At 38.0% G+C, this 21,246-nt stretch overlaps 1 protein-coding gene across 3 annotated transcripts in view; it reads left to right on the top strand.

Moving 5' to 3' along the window:
* The window catches only part of AFF3 (ALF transcription elongation factor 3), a 521,186-nt gene that overhangs the window by 65,211 nt on the left and 434,729 nt on the right, over nt 1-21,246 (top strand). The window contains exon 1 of one of the 3 annotated variants that reach the window (XM_055329107.1): nt 8,964-9,039. The exons of the other annotated variants lie outside the window; for them this stretch is intronic. The gene's annotated coding sequence lies outside the window, so the exon portion shown is untranslated. Of the gene's footprint in view, nt 1-8,963; nt 9,040-21,246 lie in introns of those variants that run through there. 3 annotated transcript variants of the gene reach the window in all.

Below are 21,246 nucleotides of genomic sequence, written 5' to 3' on the forward strand. Positions count from 1 at the left end.
ATCATGCTGAGGCTTCTGGACATGCTCAGGTCTGATAGAAAATATTTGAAGGCATGTGAATTTAATAGGATAGCCCCTGGTTACTAGGAAACCACTGTAGACTTTTGAGCAGGAAAGTGACATAATGAAGGTGGTATTTTATTTAACTAATTTAAAATGTGAACATTGTTATAATAGTTTTCTCTTATAAAAGTAAGAGATTAATTTCAGGAAAATTCAAAATGAAAAACTAAAAGAATAAAATAGATATGTTGCATAATCCCGTGACCCATTTATAAAAATTAAGCCATTTGAATGCTTTGTTATATTGTGGTCTTTTCTATGCATAGATGTGGCACTGGTAAAATCATGGGAAGATTTTGGATGGGTACCCAGCCTCCTTTCCCCCCCAACCACAAGCCGTGTGATGTCTTTTACTTGCTCTCTCCAAGGTTTATAAAATACATGAGAAACAACATCAAAGCTCTCTTTGTATTATTAATCTACAAAATGGTTGAGTTTGTTTACTTTTTTCTGTGTCTTTCTGTAAGACACTCTTTGCTTTTTGCAGCTCCTCTCTCTTTGATATGTACATACTTTTACATTGTTTGGAGGGGGTTATTGATATGAGGAAAACTTAATTTGACTGATGCTGGAAGGCTGGAATCCTGGGAGGAATGAAATAAGGGGCCACATGGTCTCTGCTGAAATCTTTGAGAGTAAGACCGCATGACACACTTAGTATGGTGGGAAAGCACCACAGGCATAGGCATACTCGCTCAGCTGAGATGTCCATGGGTGCCTCTGGTTGTGTCCTATGTCCTCTGGAGGACCATACGGGGGACTGGTGATCGTTCTCTTCTTCTTAGAATTACTCCTGTATTGTATTTGCACACACCCTCCCTGTTCTCTTTCTCTCTCTGTCTTCCCTTAATGACTTGAGGATTTTTTTTGGGCTGAGAAGAAATGTAGCCTAGAGTTTGATCGTTTGAAATACTGACTTTGAAAGTATTTCTTCTACTCAAACCATTTCATAGTCTACAGAGACCCAAATCAAAGAATTACAAAACAAAGCAAAAAACCAAAGACACTCCAAGTTGAAGTTGTGGGTGCTATTCTTGACTTTTATATTCATAAAATGTGTGTATTCATATTTGCACCTTTCCCCCATTTGGATCATAGCCAATATAGTTTTGAATGTTCCATTTTCATTAATATTGTGGGTATTTATCGTTATATATCATTACATTTTCCTTGAAAACAGATTCCAAATACTCAATAATATGGATTTACCGTACTTGCTTAACCATCCTCCTATTGGACATTGAGGTTTTTTATCTTAATACTTTAGCTGTTACATGAACACATACAATGATAAACATCCTTGTATAGAAGTCATTGCCCATATTTCCAATAATTCCTGATTGGAGGATGTGAGCTTTTATATAGTTTTTGATATATTGCCAAATTTCCCTTTAGAAAGATTTGACCTGTTTTGGTACCAGCAGGAGCATATGAGACCTCCTGCTGCCCTGTACAGTTGTCTGTATTGAGGATTATACTTCTTTTTTTTTTTTTTTTTTAAATTTTTTATTTATTTATTTATGACAGTCACAGAGAGAGAAGGAGAGAGAGGCAGAGACACAGGCAGATGGAGAAGCAGGCTCCATGCACCGGGAGCCCGATGTGGGATTCGATCCCGGGTCTCCAGGATCGCGCCCTGGGCCAAAGGCAGGCGCCAAACCGCTGCGCCACCCAGGGATCCGAGGATTATACTTCTTAGTTCTATGCCTGTTTGGTAGGGAAAAATGGTATTTATTATTTATTTTTTCTTTTTTAAAGATTATGGTGGTTTGCTATTTTTTTTTTTTTTACATTTTTGGTTATTTTTTGTTTCTTCTTCTCTTTTATTTTTTTTCTTGTCACTTAGTGTTCATGACCTCACTCACTTTTATCTGATTTTTTAAAACCATTTCCTATATTTATAAGAAATCTTTATATATAGAATAAAACTATTACCCCTTTTCTTATACGTTTTACATCCTTTCTCAGTTTATCCTTAATCTTTTGAAGATAAATTTGTGGGAATTTAATGATGTGTAGAAGTGTAAAATTTCTACATGATCAAATCTGTCCATTTTTTTTTGCATTTTCTTTCATTGCTTTAATGACTAGGAATGCCAGCCTCTTCTAAGATCACATAAATATTTACCTATATTTTCTTTTGGTTGTTTTATTGTTGCTTCATTTTGTTTTTGTTTGTTTTTTTTTAAAGATTTTATTAGAGAGAGAAAGAGAGAACTGGAGAAGGAACAGAGGGAGAAGGACAAGCAGACTCTGTGCTGAGCATGGAGTCTGACATGGGACTTGATCTCATGACCCTGAGACCATGACCATGAATTCAAGAGCCAGACACCTAACCAACTGAGCCACCCAGGCACCCCTATTGTTGTTTCATTTTAAAACAGTTATTCTTCAAACTGTTAGGATTTATTTTTGAACATGGTATGAGTAGGGTAAAACAGTGTCTTTCCCAAATAGTGTACTTATTATCTTAAAACCCAAAAGTGGATCTGTAATGATATGTTAGATTTTTAATAAACTGGTAAGAGGGGATCCCTGGGTGGCTTAGCGGTTATAGCGCCTGCCTTTGTCCCAGGGTGCCATCCTGGAGTCCCGGGATTGAGTCCCACGTCAGGCTCCCGGCATGGAGCCTGCTTCTCCCTCCTCCTGTGCCTCTGCCTCTCTCTCTCTCTATCATAAATCAATCAATCAATCAATCAATCAATCAATCTTAAAAAAACAAAACACACACAAAAAAAAACAAAAAAAAAACCCTGGTAAGATAATAATGGCTTAGAGCAACATGTGGGTGCAGCCCTGGAGTTATTAAATAGAAAGAATTGAATGTAGCAGCAGGTGGGTGGCAGACACTTCAAACTTAAGGCATTGTGAAGATGGTGGCACCATCTATCTTAATGGGGAATTCATGGTGGGGGAGATCATTGGCAGGAAAAAAATTGATACATTTTCTTCAGCACTTTATTTTTCAGAGCCCTGGCACACATATTCAGTTTTGATTAGAACCATATCATTGATCTCTTTCAGTGGATAGAACATCTTTGTGAGCCAAAATGTAGGTAAAGTGGTTCAAGGGACAGAAGAAATAAGGACTTTTGAAAACTATGTTCCTTGAAGTTCCCTCATTGCTACCACCACCCCCATTCCAGGAATGCTTCTTTACTCAAAACTTATCTCTGTAACATACTTTATGAGGAACAGATAACTTTCATATCTATTCGTTCAATTGGTTCTCACAACAACCCAGTGTAGAAGACATGCATGCATTATTATTATGTCCTTGTTTTTAAAGATTTGGAAATTTATACCAAAAGACATTTGGTGCCTAACGTCACACAAAGAATATATGTTTTCCTGTTCTCTCATTGAAAAAATACTCATCAAGGGCCCATGGTTTGCGGAGCATTGTTAGGTACTGAGGATGAATAAAAAGGAAGGTTTTTGTTCTGAATCAAAATAAGGAAGAAGCAGTCTCTTTTCCTTGCTCAGACTTCACTTTTTAAAGCCAGGATTTGATGTTTGGCTCTACCCAATCATTAAAATAAAATAAAACTCACATGAGGCAATTAATGTGGGTGACACTGAATACTTCATACACGGTGAACTTGAGTGGTCTTAAAGGAATGGAGGGCCTTGAGTGGTAATTAGATCAATGTATTATGTTGCTTTCTACCTCGGTATCCAATGTATACCTTTTTAAAACTCTTTTTATTGGTACTAGAGCAAAAGCTGGATAATTTCTTTATTCTTTATTATGTAAAGTGTAACTTAGACTCACTCAGGCTCTTCGTTTAAAGAGAAATGTTTTCTTTGTTGATATTCTGATATAAATGTCCCACTATCATTCCTCTAGAAAGTTTAGTATTTGCAGATAAAAAAAAAAAGAAAAAATTGGATTTCTGTGTGTAAGAGAAAAAGTTATTCCAATGATTTTATTTTTTTGAATTCTTTTTTTAAAAAGATTTTATTTATTTATTCATGAGAGACACACAGAGAGAGGCAGAGACATAGGCAGAGGGAGAAGCAGGCTCCCTGTGGGGAGCCTATTGTGGGACTTGATCCTAGGACTCCGGGATCATGTCCTGAGCTAAAGACAGACGCTCAACCACTGAGATACCCAGGTGCCCCTAATTTTTTGAATAATGAATTGAAAAGAGATTGCTATATTTGAAACCTAAAGATGGGAATGAGTTTGTGCAACTTATTTTTGTCAAGTTTAGTTTTTACTTCCGTATTTAATTCTTTTTTTATATGTCTATATAAGTTATTAATTCTGTTGTTACATATGTATATTTTGTATGTAATACCACTTTATGTTTCCATTTCATCTTAGATTATTATTCATTGTTCTTTTATGTGCTCCAATAAAGTCATTGTTTCTATGTGTTTTCTGATTGACAAGTTGAATAAAGAAATTGATTTTCTTTGGAGTAAAACTAAGTATTGAGTCACACAGGAAAGCCTTTGGAAAACAAATAGAGCAATCCTTTTGTCAATGCTAATATTTCAGTTTTTCAAGCTACTTGCATGACTGGAGTGATAACCGATCTTAGAACAAGCATTTGATATTGATTTGCCAGTCTAAAGTAACAAGTTAACGCTTCACTTCTTATCAAGAATTAAATCAAAATAATTCTAGGCCTATATAATATGTATCTTGAGAGTTCTCTTGCAAGATTTATGTGTTGCAGTGTAGCAGGGATAAATGTTGAAGAATCATATGACTTTAGATAAAGGTTGTATATTATTACATAATTTTATTATATAATAAATCTTAATTTGATATACACAAAAAGCTGTTGCAGGGGTTTTTATTTTTATTTATTTGTTTGCTTATTTATTTATTTTTAAAAGATTTTATTTACTTATTCATGAGAGACACAGAGAGAGAGAGGCAGAGACACAGGTAGAGGGAGAAGCAGGTTCCATGCAGTCCCCCGATGTGGGACTCGATCCTGGGACTCCAGGATCATGCCTTGGGCCGAAGGCAGGCACCAAACCACTGAGCCCCACCCCCCCGGGGATCCCCAGTTGCAGGGATTTTTAAAAAGTTGAGGGGCATATCGTATTATAAGAATTTGCATCTTTTTTTTTATTAATCCTGATGAATTTTTAGCCCATAAGGCTTTTTTATTGTCCAATAAAAATCCCAAATGGGAAACACTGATTTGCTTACAAAACATAGATTTTTTTACAAATCTGAATTATCATTCAAAGCTGATATTAGAAATAAAAATTCTATGTTGTTTCCTCTTTTTCAGAATTAAAATATGAGGTTATAATTAGGTACTCTGTGTTTCATATAAAAGTCAGATAGTATTTTTTTGCATATTTTAAATTTATTTCCAGAATTTACCATCTGGTAAATGGTTTGAGTTAATTTCAGAGAGTTGCAAATAACTCAGATGTTTCATACAGAATTAACAATTCATGCATCCCATATATGTGTGTATGAGTCTATATGCAATAAGCTTGTTGTAGCTCAGATATTTAAAATAAATCCAGAATTAATATTGGATCTTTTTCTTACAAGCCCTCTTCCTTCTCGAAGGCCATAGAATTGTTTTTGATAATGTAGGTCTGTTTCTTGATTATGCTACATGTTCATAATGTGTCAATGGGAGTAGGGGCTTTTTGTGACAGCAACCCTACTTAGGCACCCAAGTATAGGAAAACTATATCTTTATGCTTCTATATTTGGCAAGGGAGGAGATGTGGATGTGACATATGAGAGGATGTGTGTACCTGTTCCTAAACAAGCTCCTAGCAATTGTGTGTGGAATTGGCAAGCTGATTCCAGAATATGTATGACAGATACAAAGGGGTCACTATACCAAGACAGTCTGGAAAAAGAATAAGGTTGTAGGGCTTACTCTACTGGATATCAAGACTTTATTACAAAGCTGTAGTAATTAAGACATATAGTGTTGGCACAGGGATAAGCAAATAGACAAATGGAATTGAAAAAGGACTCCAGCAACAGAACCACACCTATATGAAGACCTGATTTATGGTGAAAGTTGGCACTGTATAGCAATGTGAAAATAATAGTCTTTTCAACTAATAGAGCTGGGTCATTTGGCTTGCCGTGTGGAAAAAAATGAAACGGATCATCATATTACATCAAAATCAATTTCAGGTGGTTCCTCCTCCTCCCTCCCCCCAAACTGACGTTGGTTTCATGCATAGTATGAGGTAGTGGTCAAGTGTAATTCGTTGAGTTTGATTAGATCATGGATAGAACATATCCATTAACAAGTTTAATAGAATATTGCCAGCATCTCAGAAATCTCTCCTGGGCATCCTTCCAATCACTGTTTCTTTCCCTTTTTTTTTTTCCAGAGATAACCATTATCTTGAATTCTGATGCTAAAGTTAATGCTTACTTATTTTTGTACATCATACAAATGGAATTATATAGTAGATACCCTTCTCTGTTTTGCTTCTTTTGCTCAGTATTGTGTTTGTGAGATTAATTTATGTTGCTGGTTATAGCTGTAGTTCTTAAGAAGTGTGGAGTTATGCTTCTCCTCCCTAAATGGAGGTGGAGTATCTATATAAATTGTTTGGATTTGTTTACTTAGTACGGACTCATGGATATTTCTTTGATACTTTGGATTATATTCCAGTACTATTTTAGTCATTTTCTTGTTCAGGTTGCTCCAGCTTTGGCCAGCAGAAACTCTTTCAGTTGCCTTTTATATCACCAATAGGCTCATCATTGGTGGTGGTGGTATTGCTTTTTGGTGCTACAAGTTGGTCAGATCTATCTTGTACATTTTCTGTGGCAGTCTAAAAGTAAGCCATTTCTTCAAGAAGCCCTGGTTCCTTTCATTGGAGAATGCTGTTGGAAACCAAGATCTGAATGCTAGCCATGTTCATTGTCACTGAGGTGTTGATGTTTCTAGGCCCACTTAGCTGACAGAGCAAGGACATATATGTGTATATACTAACCTGTGCATATATACATATATATACATATATATACTATAAATATTTACATATGTATCCATCTGCATATATATTAAGCTGAACATAAGTTCAGGCTGATGTCTAGAGCTCTAACTCACTATTACATGGATTGCGTAGATCCTGCCAGGTTCCCCTCACCGTCTTATGTGAAGAAAATTCCAAAGGTTTTTGGCCAATTAGAAGAATGGATTTGCTATTTATTGAGAGGAGAAGACTGCATGGGAGCAAAATTGGGGTGAACATCTGGAATACTGTTATCCTATTGTTGAATGATGTGAATTAAATAGATAATATTTTATTTTAAATGTTAATAAAATATGTATAACATTTATAATTGTGAAGAAATCCTTTTAACTCAGATTGTCACTTTCTTTCTTAAATTACAGTAAAATACATGCAATTTGGAATTTGCCATTTTAACCATTTTTAAGCATACAGTTCAGTAGTGTTAAATGCAGCAAATCTCCAGAACTGTTTTCATCTCACAAAACCAAAACTCTTTATGATCGGCTCATTTACTTAGCATTATATCCTTAAGGTCCATCCATGTTGTATGTATTAGGTTGCTAGGATTATTTAACAGAATGCCACAGATGGGGTGGCTTAAACAGCAGAGATTTCTTTCTTCACCGTCCTGATGGCTGGAATTCCCAGATCAAAGTGTTAGAAGGTTTGGTTTGTTTTGAAGCCTCTCTCCTTAGCTTGCAGATGGCTTCTGTCATCCCTCCTCTTCACATGGTCTTTTCTCTGTGCATAGACATCTCTGGTGTCCCCCTGGTGAGGCCAAATTTCCTTTTCTCAGAAGGACACCAGTTGGATTGAATTAGGACCCACCCTCATGACTCATTTTAACTGAATCACCTCTTCCAAGGCCCTGCCTCCACATACAGTCACATTCTAGATACTGGGGGTTAGAGCTTCGATATTTGACTTTAGGAGGGACACAGTTTAGCTGGTAACATTGTAGTAAATGTCCTGTGTCAGAATCTCCTTCCTTTTCAGGCTGAATACATTCCATCGTGTGTGAAGAGCACATTTTATTTATCCATTCATTGGTTGTTTGGGTTGCTTCCACCTCTGGGGTGTTATGAATAATGCTGCTCTGAACATGGATGTACAGATGAACATGGATATATATATTTGAGACCTTGCTTTCAAGTCTTCTGGGAATATGCCAGAAGTAAGATTGTTAAATCATACAGTAATTCTATTCTTAGCTTTTTGAGGAACTGCCATACTGTTTTCTAATGCACCTGCACCAATTTACATTCCCAGCAACTGTGCACACAGGGTTCCAGTTTCTATACATGCTTGCCAACACTTGGTGTTGTCTGTGTCTTAGAGCAGTGATCCTAATGTATAGGAAGAGTCTGAAGACTCAAACATACCAAATACAAACAAATGAAAAAGAAAGTTTTATATCTAATGTTTCTCAGAAATAGCCAGCATTAACATCTTGGTATTCTTTTAGATTTTTTTTCCTGTGTATGCAGGAATACACAGAAATATGTATACACACATACACTTTTGTATGATTTTTTTTTACTTTTGTATAATTTTAACAAAACTTTTATCATTTGCTTACATAATTTTTATCCTGGTTTTTTTTTTCATTTAACATTATGAGTATTTCCTGTGAACTTAAGTAGTATTGAAATACATGAGTTTTAATGGCCACAGTAAATTACGATTTAATTATTTTCTGATTATTGCACATCAGGTTGCTTCTAGTTTCCCTTGTATACAATTCTCTGATGAAAATTTATCTATATAAATCTCTGCATTTCTGACAATTTCCTTTGAACAGATTCCTAGGAGGAGAGGAGCAAGATAAAAGATCCTTTTTAAAGGTTCTGAATATGGATTACAAAACACAGAACTGTTGTCAGGAACTTGGTTCTGATCTAGACTCCCTCCAGCTACATGGAAGACACCACTGTCAACCAACACTTACCAGACTTGAATATTAATTTTTCCAACTCACTTAAACATTTTTTTTCTAATTGGGTAGGTAAAAATGGTTTCACTTTGATTTGCCTTGCATTTCTTTAATTATTAGTGAGGATGTGCAGTTGTTACATATTTATTATTCTTTCTCTTGTGAATTTTATGTGCCTGATAAAACAGTTGACATGGATAGAAAAATGGCACATTGAATTTGCAGAATTACCAATATTTTTCTAGTGTAAGAATAGTATAAGAAGATGTTATTAGTCATAGCCTTTAATGTTTAAGAATATATAATATGCCTAATATGAAGAGATGTTGCATTTATTAATGCTACTTTCCTTGTTTTATGATATATAAATACTAGACAACTGCTTAAAATATAAGTATTTGTAACAGAGGAAATGCATGTTATAATTTGAAGAAGAGTTCATTTTTATCTAAAATTCCAACATTATTACTTACTAACCTGAAAATAAATAATTAATACAGTAAATACTATTACTCAAACAGCAAACAAAATTAGATTAGATGAGAGATAAGGAGACAGACAATCTGACACAAAAACTCAGGACTACTGATAAAATTATAAGGGGAGAGAGATTTGGAGGGGAATGGTGCAGACAAGGGAGTAGGATGGACAATTAACCAATTTGTAGCCAGGAGAGCAGAATTCAGAGTTCCTGGAGGGCTTTGGCAATTCAGTAAACCCTTTTTGAGGTAAATTGTTATCCTCCTATAAATTGAAAGTCTCAGATGCCTCTGTACCCAGGTTTGTCATATTGGGGTTATGTTTCTCTCTGGAGAAGTAGCAAGTTGAGTTCATAAAGAGACTTTCCCAGACTTGGTATCATGTGACCTGGTGTCTTCTGAGTTATCCCTAGGGTTTATGCAGATTATTTGTCTGAAGCCCAGATTATATCAGTGTAGATGCAATTAGATACTAACAGGATGAACATGGTGATTTTATGTTTGTTTGGTATGCTTAAGTACAGGGGAATTACTGACAGATTCAGAAAGTCTTTGATCAACATGAAGTTTAATTGGATTAAAGTCTACAGGTTACATTTGTGGAGACATCTGTTTAGTTCTTCCTTGGGGAGGAAGAGTGAGTGGGTAGGGGGCGTGGAGCCTGGCCTGGTAGGGAGAGTCAGGATCCCGTAGAGTGTCGCATATAAACCTGTGCTATATTTACTAATCATTGCTTTAATTTTACATTTTACATGTTTATAGCTAATTCAGAAAGGAGAAACAAATTGAAACTTAACACGGTCAATATTTTAAAAATATAATGCTTTCTATTAAAAAAGTAATGTGCTTGTAAAATGTCCAACCTAGGCAGAAGAATATAAATCCCTTCCCACCCCCTGCCACTTCATTGTTTACTTCAGAGAGGAGTATTTTAAGATTTTCATATGTTTGTAAAAACACACATGTTATTTTATGTAAAAGAGATTATATCATCCATGCTCTTCTATAGCTTATTCTTTTTCCTTTAATATGTATGTCTTTGGTATTTTTCCATGTCTGTACATTTAGATCCCCTCCATCCAATGGCTTCATAGTCTTCTATTGTATGAAAGATCATAATTTATTAAGCAGGCTCTTCAGAATGATATTTAATTGACTTTAAATTTGTTTTGCAGTTTAAATAATGCTACAGTGACATCCTAAATATGGATGGTGTATTATTAAATATGAAACCTTTGAGTCAAAGTCAGTATTTAAGGACAAGATGGATAAGAAGTAGCATATTTTTCTGCATAGTGGGTATTTTAATCACCTCTGTCCAGGCATTAACAGTATTTTACCTTGGCAGAGCACTTTAACGTTTTCAAAGAATTCTACATTCATGACTTCATTTGCTTCTTACAAGTGATCAGTGTATGGATTGGTTTTATTAATCTTGCTAAAGCATGGAATGGTTCCTAACTTGTCTATGGCTGGACCTTACCTGGGTCTCCTCATTCTTGGTCTGATATTAATATCTTTGAAGATAGTGGAGTGTCCTTGAAAGGTATAGGGCCAGTGTTAGGGAATGTTCTTCTTGTCCAGTGGGGAGGCTTTGCTAGGTTTTCCTTTTTATGTCATTTCAACCTGACTCTGAATCATTAGCTTTTTATTCAAGAAAGCTTTAAGTTTAGAGATTTTCATGTAGGTTTCCCATTGAGATATTACAATATCTTCTGTTAATGCATATAACTTTTAATTCTAAATGGACAATATGACACTTTCATGTTTCTTTTGTGCCAGTCATTTAAAGAATTATTTGATAAAACCTTGCTTTATCAACTCCTTGAGACTGCTGCCTTCAGAATGCATCTGAAAGGCCTTTATGTATCATAGCATATGTTTTACTGTCCTGAGAAGACCAGATAAATCTACTCATAGTATTGTTTATCCTTACTGATTATTCAGTGAAAGGAGGGGTTGAGTGAGAATTATGTTGGCAGCCATCCATCCATTCATTCAACAAATGGTGACAGAGTGCCTAATGTAAGCCAGGTATTATCCTTAGCTAATTCTGAGAGGTGTGGACACTAAAATCTTATGGAGGGAGACCTTAGGCACTCCAAAAGCTGGGCAGTCAAGATGGAAGCCCACAGAATGGAATCCTCCTTCTAACTCAGCAGAAAGCTAATGTTGAATTGCCAGAGATCAAAGGTGAGAAGTCAAATGTTTCTTCTCTTGTCTCTCCCTCTAGTATGTGCCACTAACTGCCCAACCTTGTTCTGGACATAGCATTTTGAGAAAGAAGAACCTTTTTCCTAGACTTTCTTCATAATAAATGTATTTTAATGCCACAGAGTCGCCTATGTTTCCTGTGATGTTGAATTTACTTTGTTGTGAATGGTTGTATGTTGAACACATTGAAAGAAACAAAAAGAGTAAGGAGCGAGGGAAGAGAGGAAAAGAGAAGGGGAAGGAGGGGTATTTTAAGTTAACATGAAGCAAATATATTGGCAGAATATGTATGAGTGTCCTCTTTACAGCATTTCTTAAAAGAATTGTGAAAATTATCATCATGTGCAGGCAGCCCCATAATGTATAATATTCCTAATGTTCTAGGAATCTAATAAAATATTTTTATGATAAATTAGATGTCTATTTAAAATTGGGAACTTGTGAATGATACATCAGCCATAGGAAGACCCCTTGGTTTTCTGACACTATGTTATACGGATATTTAGAATTAATCATCTTTACTTCACTAGCACCTAATGAATTATAGAACTATAGAGTTCAAATAATTCATAATTTTTAACATCATCCTCTAACTCAAGCTTAATCGACTATAGAGCTTTCACCATGGTAAGTTAGAGAAGTCCCCAAGAATGGGTATTTTTTCATATCTACCTGGCATTTTGGTATATAGTGCTAATTAAATTTTTTGAATAAAAATATATATATTTTAAACACTTCAATTGTTTTTAATATCCAGAACTTCTGTGGAATTTAGAATTTTAATTCTGTTACTGTTTAGGCAACTCATTTAAATTTTCTTTTTTTTTTTCATTTAAATTTTCTAAGCCTCATTTCTCCATTGAAGACAGGCTTTTATCTGTAAAATGAACAGAAGAATGTTTATGGCACACAGATTTTCATTTTTATATTTGCATGTTCATTTATTAAAATCTGTGTTTTTCATAAATAAGGGCTACATAACAGTTTGCTGAGAGGGATAATAAAGTAACAAAACTTTCTTTACAAATTGTCCGACACCAAACAGTTGCTCAGTATTACTGTTAATATGATTCCCATTGTTATACTCTACAACCACAAAGAACATTTTAAGACCCAGGATTTTTTTTTTTAATTCATGAGAGACACAGAGAGAGGCAGAGACATAGGTGGAGGGAGAAGCAGGCTCCCTGTGGGGCACCAAATGTGGGACTCGATCCCAAGACCCTGGGATCATGATCAGAGCCAAAGGCAGATGCTCAACCACTGAGCCACCTAGGATTTGAATGGATTTTTATTCTGTTTGTTCAAATTGTGGTATGTATATAGGCTAAATTTTGAAAAGGAATGAGAAAAAAATTTAAAAATAATTTATCATGTATTTTAAAGTACTTTGAGTATTATTTTTAGTACCCATTCTGTGCCAGGTAGCATTGTAGGTGCTGGGAATATAGTTTTACAGAAAATAGATATAGATCCTCTTCTGTGGGGCTAACCATTTCATGGAGGACTTAGATGATTCATGTAAGAAATGTGACTAGAGGGAGAGTGTAGGATTCTATATAGGACATATGAAGGGCACCCTCGTCAAGACTTGGGTCTGTTGAGAGCATCAGGGAATATTTTTGTGAAGGAAGCATCACTAAATTGAGACCTTCAGGATCAGGAATAGGTAGGCAAGTGGAGAGCATACACTCGGCTCAAAGAGAGGCTATAGTATAGAGATTGGGGGAGATTTGAGCTGACATTGGAGAGATAAGCAGGGACCAGGCCCTGCAGGGTCATGGATACCAGATTTGGATTCTGTCCAAGAGAGGGTGGAGCATCACAGTGACGTGATCAAACTGCTATTTTAGGAAACACCACTTCACTGTGGAAGAGCAAATTGCAGGAAGAACAATAGGAAGCACTGTGAAGGACTAGGAGAGAGCTTCTGGTGGCTTGGACTGAAGACATAGCAGTGGAGAATGAGACAGACAGTTGGACAAATTGGAGTGATACTGACAGGCCTGGGGGATTGACTGGATGCTCTTGTTTCTGACCAACCAACTGTGTGGGTAGTGATGCCATCCACCAGCATAGGCAACAGAGTGGAGGCAGAGGCTGGGTCAGGGAGTGGCAATGAGGTATGTGTAGACTTGCTGCACTCTGTGTAACTGTGGGAAATATGACTTGAGAAGATGAGGTGGATAGTTGCATAATTGGGTCTGGAGCCAAGAAGAGAGACTTGGGTAAGTATTGGGAAAGAAGAGACCGAGTCTAGACAAAAGGTCTTGCCCAGATCTTAAGTGGCAACAAATTCTAAAGGAGTGACAAAAGAGTAGAGACAAGCATAGCACATTCAAGAGTAGCCCTAAAGGCAGGAGGTGAATTACGAGTATATATTTCCATAGAGTGTAGGGAAGAAAGCTTCTCAAAAGGCAATAGTAGCTGTGTGGGAGGTTGTAGAGTGAAAAGTATCCATTGATTGCCTAGTGAGGAAGTTGTGACCTTGCTGTGAAGAACAGAACCAAATCACATGGGTTTAGGAAAACCAAAAATTGGAGAGAGAGCAAGTGTGGATGGCTCTGCAGAAAACAGTGGCTGATGGAGAGCAACAGCCAGAAGGGGGCAGAGGGTCAGGGAGGACTTGTCATTTTCTTTTTTAGAAGATAGGAGGGACTTGAATGAGTTCATTAGCTGATGGAAAAAATCCCAGGGGAGACCAAGATGGCGACTAAGTACGAGAAAGTGGCATCTGTAGAAGGCAGGTTGGGGGCAGTAGGCTTCAGTGTTCAAATGGGAGAATTAGCCTGGGAAGGAGGAAAGAGGAGTGAGGAGTAGGGGAATCCAGAAAAGGATGTGAGGCCTGAGGTGGCAGGTGAGGTGAGAAAGATTGGAGGATGAGAAGTTGAGAGAGCATCTGCCCATTACCTTCTGTTTCCCTGTGACCGAGGAACAGAGCCCATGTCTCATACCCCAGACCTGCAATCCTGATGACATAGAGGCTGCATCCTCTCAGTGGTTCTCTGTTCTTATTCTGACACTGAGGATTTCCATCGTATTTTCCTCTTCCCTCTTCCCTTTACCCACTAAGACTTCTAGCTCAGCCGATAAACTGCCCTGTACTAAAATAGGCCATTCTCATCTTCAAAATAGGATCTCTCTCCCTTTCAGATAAATTATTGGGTCTATGATAGTCTTTGCCATTTGTATTTCCTACGTGGAAGACTCTAATGGTTGGTCTGTCAGATTGCTTCCACACCAGAAGGTATTTGAGGACATGCCTATTCCTTTAATTCTTTCTTTCCTTAAAGTTAGCTGTATTTGCTTGCATTCTAGCCTGGGGTTAGTTCTGTACCTCACAGGTAAATTAATTCAGTTCAACAGATGAAAGTAGCTCAAGTTAACTCTTAACTCCTTTTCAGAAATCCTATTTCAACCAGATAGTGTGGGTCATTAATGGTTCTGGGAGGAAAAGAAGTTGAACAGTTGGATTCAGGGAGAACAGGAGCCATTCTTTAATGGCTGATGTTCAGGGTCTTTTCTGTGTCCAGAAAGTGGACCCAGCCAATATCAGGAAGTTATATGAGAGGACACGGCCACCGTTCTGTCCTCTAGTTTAGTGCAGAGTATCACATCCATGACCCTGAGTGGCCACAAAGGGAGGGTATGGAAGGACATCATAGTTAAAACATAAGCACGCTATTAAATATGACTTCTTGCATATGGTTTTAAAATTCCTAGGAATATAAGTTTAGAAACTGATGCTGCAAAGTGAAAATGAAATTTAACTGAATATGTGGTGGAGGAAAGTACTTTATTGAAAGTCTTGGGAGTGAGTGTCCTTCTAATAACGGACACCGTGATTGATGGCAGCTCTGTGCTGCTGCTGGCTAGAAGTGAGCTCTTTGAAATAGCATAGTAGGGACTATATAGGTGGGTCTTGTTTGGTTAAGTTACTACTGCTTTTGTGAAGCTCCACTGCATCTTTATATTCTAACAAGGAGAAGATGGTAAATCAGAGTAATTGCTTCATCCTAAGGCACTTTTATATTGTAAAGGAAAAAAGGTCCTGTTAAGAAACTCAAATTAACTTCTCTGTTTATACTATGCTATGTGGAAAGCCTCTTGGAAAGCTGCTTGTCATACAACCTGGTGGTTTATTTATAATGGAACAATTCCATTAGAACCTGACACTTGTTCTCATGCCACGAAGACTTTAAGATCCCTCAGGAAAAGCGTTTAACCCTTGGAAATGCAAAGCTGTCATTTATCTGTCATCTCTCTAAGAACTCACTGGGGGCTATTTACAAGAGAGAGTTGAAACAGTCATCATTTCCACTGAGAAATGGAGTTAGGACTAACTAAATGATCAGTATAGAACTGACAAATGTCCAGCACCATATTGCAGAAGTGTCTTGTCTTTGTAAGTGTAATTATGGTATTCCATAATTTTTAAGGAACTCACTGTACAGAACTAATACTGGAGTATTTTTTTAATACTGGAGTATTAATTGCTAGTGCTGACTCAGTTGAATTGCTTATCCCACTTATATAAGTTTTAGAAGAATTCTTGAAGTTAACACTTTCCAACTAAAGAGACTTAGCAGATCTTAGAAGAATGAACTGAAATTGTCATGATCTGAAAATTAATACCCTTCTGCCTGGCATTTACTAGCAAAAGATGGGGATGCCATTTGTCAAAGCCTGTCAGTGAGCAGATTCCCCAGGGAGCCAGCAGAGCAGAGTCTAAGAATTCGGTTTCTGGTGCCAGACTGCCTGGCTTCAGACCCCAGCATTGTCGCTCACCGGCTATGAGACTTGTACGAGTTAGTTAACCTCAGAGCCTCTTGTTTCTTCACTGGTAGATGGGGATAATGTCTCTTAGGGTTTTCAAAACCACTCAGTGAAATAATGCATGTAAAGTGCTTCAGTAATAGTAAAGGGTTGCTGTTATTAGCAAAATTTAATATGGGCCTGATGGGCTTGGGAAGATGTTACAGATTATCCCAAAAGGCCATTTTTCTTTGGAATATTTATGGGCTCAATTTGTCTATGAGTGTTCATTATTTTGTGACTCCCTTCTGTTTTCCTAGTTTCACCAAAGCTGTGGTACGGGACAAGTGATTATGGCCCAAACCACTCTCAATTTTTTTTCCCATTCTTGTAGAATAGATCGGCAGTGCTGAGGCAGAGATCTGTGAATGCTCTTAGAGGGTTTCAAGATTGAATTAAGATTGAGATCACCTTTGTGATCCGAGACAAACAAGTAAGGTTGGACTGACCTTTCCAAGGTACTTGTTGTCGAAATAATTTTGGGGATCATACTTATAAAGCTGATGGCAAAGCCAGTAGTGTAATGCTCTTGGGGGGAAAATGGAATCAAGAGATGTGAGAAGGGAATTACTTGGCTCTCCAAGAAAAGCCTAGTATAAGTGAGCAAGACAGAGTGCTGTTCTTCAGGATTTAAGGGTTATATGGGCCGTTGACCAGTCCTCACTCCTCAGCAGATCTTTAACTACCAACCTCACCACTCTTCTCATCACCATCACCCCTTCCCACCACTCTCCAACCCCTCTTCCCACCACTTCACCACTACCACTCTTACCACCACCATCACTCCTGTCATTTCCATTACCCCCCAAACATTATCAACCCTGCCAACACCCCACCCCTTCCCACTTCCCCCAACTCCTCTTAATGCCACCCCCACCCCCTTTATCCTCAGCCCCATCATCACCACCATTACCTCCATCCCCTATGTCCTCATCCCCACCCCCATCCCCATCGTCACTGCCATTACCTCCATCACACCTGCTCCCTACCTCCTCATCCCCACCCTACCCCCATCATTACTACCATCACCCCCACCCCCTACATCCTCATCCCCACCCTCACCTCCATCATCACCACCATTACCTCCATCACCTCCATCCCCTACCTCCTCATCCCCACCCCACACTCATCATCCCCACCATTACCTCCATCACCCCTACCCCCTGCCTCCTCATCCCCACCCTTACCTCCATCATCCCCACCATTACCTCCATCACCCCCATGCCCTGTCTCCTCATCCCCACCCCCACCTCCATCATCACCATCCCTACCACTATTACCCTCCCCATCCCTACCCCACACCCCCAGCACCAGTACCATGGCTACAACAGTTCAGGACCTTGAAGGACTCCGGTTGGGGAATCTTTGCCTCTTTACCCAGCTCTGATTCCAACCCACCTTCTCTCTATCTGACTCACTTCTCACACCTGCTCATTCTCTGACCACCTTCCTGCCTCTCAGTCTCCCAGCTCTGTCTGTAGATTAAGGAAGGAATTTGCAAGTATACTTTAACAGTCTTGCTTTTCTTTGACTTAAGGGATTACTGATATTTTATCATTTGCTTTATAAATAACAAGAGATGATAGTTTGACTCATAAAGTTTAAAGCAATTGTTATAATTTTGCAGTGTTTGATTAAGTTTCTTTAATTATACAAAGTTGTTGACATTGCTACTCCAAAGAACAGGAGAGTTTCTGCAAAACATTCTCTCTACTTGGTGTCTTCTCTTGTGTTTGCCCCTGTGGCTGCCAGTGCACTCTAGGGGAAGGTTAGTGTGTTGTGCAAGGGCTTTGAGGGTCCCATGACTGAAAAGGTTATCTTCTCTGTGGTCAAGGTGTTCAAGGCCAGTCCTGATGCAAACCGTAAAGAAAGAGACAGTGTGTCTTTTATTTTTCCTTGTGTCCACCCTTCATTTATTTACTCCAAACCAGACCTGCTCCAGGAAGGGATCAGATTAAACTCATTTAGGGTAAGGTAGCAACAACAGGGTGGCGGTGGAGCTCACCAAACAAATGAAGCTTTAAATGTGGAATTCCAGCAGGTTAAAGAACTAGGATGGTGTGGGCAGGGCAGAGGTCACCTCCTCCACATCCTCTCAAAGGTTGCCTAGTAGTAATTTGTGTATCATGTACTTTTAAGCCCTTCTTCCCTTCATTCTCCTCTACCCACCCTTTTCTTTTTTTTTTTTTTTTTTTTTTTAAGATGCTTTAAAAAAAAGATTTTATTTATTCATGAGAGACACAGAGAAAGAGAGAGAGAGACTAACATAGGCAGAAGGAGAAGCAGGCTCCATGCAGGGACCCCGATGTGGGACTCGATCCCAGGACTCCAGGACCACGCTCTGAGCTGTAGGCAGATGCTCAACCGCTGAGCCACCCAGGCATCCCTAATTAAGATGCTTTATAGTGCATTAACAGGGCACTATATATATATATATATATATATATATATATATATATATATATATATAACAGTACTATATATATATAACAGTACCTTTCAAATCCACCGTAATCAAAGACAGAAGAGGATTCATTTGGTGCTACTACTTTACCACATTAGACTGCCTTGACTTCCAATGTTTACAAAGAGACGACTTTCCACCCTTCTAGATGCCACATTTTGCCCATCTGCATCTTTACCACAGTGCTTCAAAAATAAAATACAATTTAGAAGCACATTTGAACCTGGGTGTTTGAATAACATCATCACGAATAGGTCTCTCACCATCTCTTGATCCTGCTTTCCTCTGAGAGAATGAGTCCAGGCAGATTCTTCACATGTATTACCCACCCTTTTCTTAAGACCCGGCTCAAAGGCAGTCTTTTGCAGGAAGCACTCCAGATTCCCTGTGCTTCCTTCTCTGATGCCCCAAACACATGATGTCAACATGCTCTGCTTTAAATGGGCCACTTCCCTCTTCTCCCCATCTCCTGAACCATTGGCTTCACAGTAACAAGGAAAGGCCAGTCACAGCCCTAGTTGTCTCCCTTGGACCTAGCACCATGGCTTTCAGAAAAATACTTTTGGACTAAAGTGAGTTGTGTTTCTGCTGTGTAAGAGGACAGTAGATTTTAACCATAGAGAACATGAGAACTTTCTTCAAAAGATTGGTGAGAGGTCGTTCTCTCTCTTCTCCTTGAATTTACTTGTTTTCCAGCCCTCAACTCTGGTGACATACCAGTAGATAAGATAATGTTTTTTTGTTTTGTTTTGTTTTGTTTTTTAAAGAACAAAACAGTTTGATGACTCTCATCGAGGAGTGGGATTAGCTATGTATGCCCTTGGCTGATAGCGTTCTCCATGGGAAATGCAGTTTGTCTGCAGCAAATGTTCAGATATAAACAGGCTGCATATGAATCAGTGCCAGAGGGAGGAGAGCAGTCCCTCCTGGCCAGCTGGGCCTTCTGGGTCAAACCTGGGCTCAGCTGAGTGGGTGGCTCCACCAGCTCCACCACCTCTCCCTCCAGGAGGGCTGCTTAGGCAGAGACAAGAGCAGGCTAAGGGATGGGTAGGATTTGATGCAACTAGTGATACCAGCAGCCCAAGCTGCCTTATTACTTCAGAGTCTGTAATTTCTAAATTGGCTCATCTGTGCTCTAGTTCACTATTCTGTATTACATGGATATCCTTTTATCGCGTGTACTGTGGAAAGAAACTGATTTTTGTCTTTTGTGGACTATAAAAAAATTTAACAACTTAGCCTTAATTCCAGAATTCTCCTTTTAGTTCTTTCTGAATGGAAAGTAGCTTCCCTATGTTTCATTTGCCCTGTTTTGCTTTTGTGAGGTTCACATTCACTATTTATTAATACTTGGCTTGTAGACATCAGGGTTTAGGAAGCATGTCCACCTCTTGCTCCCAGGTAGCTCCTCATCCATGGATTGACACTGCTGTTCCTTCTACATGATGTCTTCTTTATGACATTGTTTTGATTATCAAAGTCTTAAAGATCAAAGTCTTTGATCTTTAGAAAAGTTATCCCAGCAGTGATAGCCACCATCGTTTTCTTTCTTCAAGGGACATTGTAAGGATAAGTAAGGGACCTGTGTGTGGGATGTTTTGAGCTTAGTAGAAGGGAGAAGCCATTAGATTCAAAGGTATTACTATTATTTGGTTTCATACTGTTACCATATGATCCAGAATACATTAATTTTGGAAATGGCGATAATTTCATGTTTGAATTTCTATTCCTATCTACTCAGCATAATTGGCTTTGGCCTGAACCTTACACTTACTTACCTCATTTTATAGATTAAAAGCAAATAAAGGGAAATTATCAGAAATGTTTTTACTATAGTTTTCATTGGCTGTTTTTTAATTCTAAAAATAAATAGGTCTTTTAAAAGGAGTTGATTAAAAAGGCTCATTTTCTGGGAATGTTATGCATCTGCAATAAATAATAAATAATATTGTAGCAGTTGGCTGCCTCCACTTTCATACAAAATAAATAAATACATTTGGTGACATACATTTGAGGAGTGTGATTCTTATAATTTTCATGGAAATAAGGAATAACTTTACAGAGATTTCACCATCTGCTAGTCACCAAAAAAACAAAAAACAAAAAACAAAACAACAAAAAAACTCCAAAACAAACCAACACAGCTCATAACATGAGGCTTTTACTGAGTCTAATGTATGTATCAGCATGCCAGGAATCAGAATTCTCTATAACTTTAGTCAGACATTCCCCAGGGAAGCTGACCTGACTTTTCAGCATGTCAAGGGAAAGGTTCCTTTGCTTCTAAAGCAAATGGCATGATC

This window comes from Nyctereutes procyonoides, unplaced genomic scaffold (genome assembly GCF_905146905.1).
Source record: "Nyctereutes procyonoides isolate TBG_1078 unplaced genomic scaffold, NYPRO_anot_genome, whole genome shotgun sequence".
Classification (NCBI taxonomy): domain Eukaryota; kingdom Metazoa; phylum Chordata; class Mammalia; order Carnivora; family Canidae; genus Nyctereutes; species Nyctereutes procyonoides.